The sequence below is a fragment of the Lolium perenne genome, chromosome 3 (genome assembly GCF_019359855.2).
Source record: "Lolium perenne isolate Kyuss_39 chromosome 3, Kyuss_2.0, whole genome shotgun sequence".
NCBI lineage: Eukaryota > Viridiplantae > Streptophyta > Magnoliopsida > Poales > Poaceae > Lolium > Lolium perenne.
The window spans coordinates 193,250,657-193,253,511 of NC_067246.2; the positions used below are offsets into that span (position 1 = coordinate 193,250,657).

General features: G+C 42.3%; 1 long non-coding RNA gene across 1 annotated transcript; it reads left to right on the top strand.

The window, feature by feature from the left end:
- The first annotated feature begins 410 nt into the window (after positions 1-410).
- Positions 411-2,598, top strand: LOC127342965 (uncharacterized). Its single transcript, XR_007876987.2, has 2 exons — positions 411-576; positions 1,400-2,598. It is a non-coding gene; the product is annotated as an uncharacterized lncRNA (long non-coding RNA).
- Positions 2,599-2,855: the final 257 nt, after the last annotated feature.

Here is a 2,855-nt window from a genome sequence, read left to right on the forward strand (position 1 = left end):
AAACTGAAATTGTGCTACTCCTGGTACAATCATTTACTGATAATCGTGTTTGCAGAATGATTACAGTTTGGCCATGTACTTATCTAAGCCCATGGAGTTGCCAGCTTTCATTTTGTTTTGCAAGTTCCTTCCCCTACGATGTGGTTGTTTGAGACAAGGTTCGAGATTTATGTTTTGCAAGCTAATTTATAGGATTTGGGCATTGTTGTAACTATTTTTTTTCAATCAAAGCATAACTTATCCAACAATTATTGTGGAGTGTGGTGGTTGTATGCAGAACCATGCATGTTCTGAAAATATCCTTCCACATTATTATTAGCCATGTCTTTTTTTTTGGATGTCTCGTATTTTAGTGTGTCTTTGTCTTGATTTTAACAAAGACGTGTGTTGCACATTATTATTAGGCATATATGTTTTTGATAGATCATTGTTGATGTAGGACAATGGGAGCAATCTCTACAGATCTTTGTTGATATTTCAGAATGGTGTTTCCCTGAAAGAACATTTTTGAACATGCAACTTTAATTATGATGATGCTGACACTTGTCAGCTATCGGACCAGTGCAGTTACTTCAGGTCCCAGATTGTCTCCATCGACGAGGCTTGATTGAATTTGTTTTGTTATAGTTTCTGTAGCATACATGTGTTTCATCTGCTCTTAATTTGTGCTGCCACGGTCATCCAACATTAGGCGACTGTTGACTGTTTCTTACCAGCAGAATTATCAGATGTCACAGTATGCTTCTGTTAGTTGTTTGTGCACTATGTAGTACCTGCTTTCTATTTGTCTTGTTGCAGTTTATCTTGTTTTTCTCTAAGATAAATAGTGGTATCTCGCTTACAGTTCATAATTCTATATACATCGATCAGTTCATGTCTTGTGTGTATAAGTTTGTCACCAACAGATATCTATATGCAAGCAGTCTTATCCATGTAGCAGCTATTAACTTGGAAGATTATGTACTATATGCACACAACAAACGCTGATGCAGTATCCTCATGCGTGTCCATGTTAGGAGTGCTACACGCCCTCTGAATCGATACATGAGTTTCAGTGGCTGCAAGCATCCTGTCTACAACATTTTCTGTTTGTGTATTTGGAATTCAATAGTACCTCCTCTGGAGTAATTTATATTGCTGGTTCTTTCCTGAGTCATGCTTACTGCCAGTGCATTATTTCAACTGCATTAATCTACTGTGATCTACTGCCAAATTGCTCATGTTGTTTGCTCTGAGTACTTTGGCAAATTACTGAAAGTTGCATATTTTTATCATGCTGCACTTTAAATCATTGGCACATACCTTTTGTCTGTATTTTACTGCCTGTCTGCATCTATGTTTGAATTGAACACCCATTTGTGTTTTTTCCTACTGACAAGATTTGAATATGATATTTCAGGAAGCAAGTAAATGCATTGGAGAAGTTCTTTTTGTTGAGCTTCCTATGAGGCTTTTTTCAATGGTTCTATACTGCTGGAGGTAGCTGTAGATTTCAGAGCTTCCACTAAATTAGTCCTTCAAACTTATATACTGTACTCCTTATTACCTAGGGGCATTTTTATCTTGGCCTGAACATCTGAAAGTAAAGTTGGCCGTACTGTACTTATATACTCCATTATTCTGTAGAAGTGTAGTGTAATGCAGCTGCAAATTGCAAGTTTGCAAATTTCAGGTGGTCGGGTGGTAGCACTTCTTCTGGTGGTAACCGCTACACTTGTTCTTCAAGGAGCTTTGCCAAGACGGCAGGGAGGATGTCAAGGACGACAGCAAGCTTGGAGTCCAGGTCGCCAAAGAAGGTGGCGAGGTGGGGCCCTGGAGCAGCGCCCACGCACGGCCGACGGAGGTGACGTATGGCTCGCGGAAGCAGAGGCCCGTGCATCGGAGAAGCGGCCCTGCGGCGGCGCGCCGTCGAGGAGGAGCGACTCGAGGAGCAGCGTGAGCCGGCATAGCAGCGGAGCAGGAGCCGCCGTCGAGCTCGTTGACCAGCACAAGCCGACGGAGCAGCGGCGCTGCGGAGCAGAGCAGGAGGCACCGGCGAGCTCGTAGACCAGCAGAAGCCGGCGAAGCAGTGGCGCAACGGAGCAGAGCGTAGCGGAGCTCCCTGGCTGGACGCGGGCTTGGCCGAGCTTCCCTGCTGGAGGCCAGCTTGTTGGAGCAGGTGGATCGATCGATTCGGCAAGGGAGCAGGTGCAGGTGCATGCTCGCCCAGGAGGCCAGGAAGCGTATCGATCGATCTGGCAGGAAACATGCTGTATAGAGTTAGTGGCTCCTGGACAATATTTTCCAAGTGGCGAAGTCATATTTTCCAAGAGCAAGTGTGTTGTCCGATCGAAGTGGCGAAGTCATATTTTCCTATAATCCCGGTCATTATTGAAGAGCATGTTAGTGTGGCAGGTGTAGTTGACTAGCATGATCCAACTATAGAGATCGCTGAAGGAAACATATAGAAGGAGTATGGTAGCACTTTGATAGTGTTTTTAAAACTGAAGGTGAAGAGGAGGTGTTGAGCAATTGAAGAAATACGTGGAGGATCTAGAGATAACCACTTTGATAGTGGAGATTTTGTATAAATTAACACGAGAGATATTTCTGTAAGTAGTATTAGTTTCTTTGATGATTATAAATTATGATATCCATAAGTGAATTATGAACTATATATGTGCATTAGGAAATGATATTTGAGTACCCGTAGCAACGCACGGGCATTTTAACTAGTAATTATATAATAGATAGATGCTTACTATATGACATAAGAAGACTATGTGCTTTTGTTTTCCATTCTTCTATTTTTTTTGAATTTTTTGCCCATTTGAATCTTGGTCAAATCCTAGGTTTGACCAGGATTTAAACAAGTA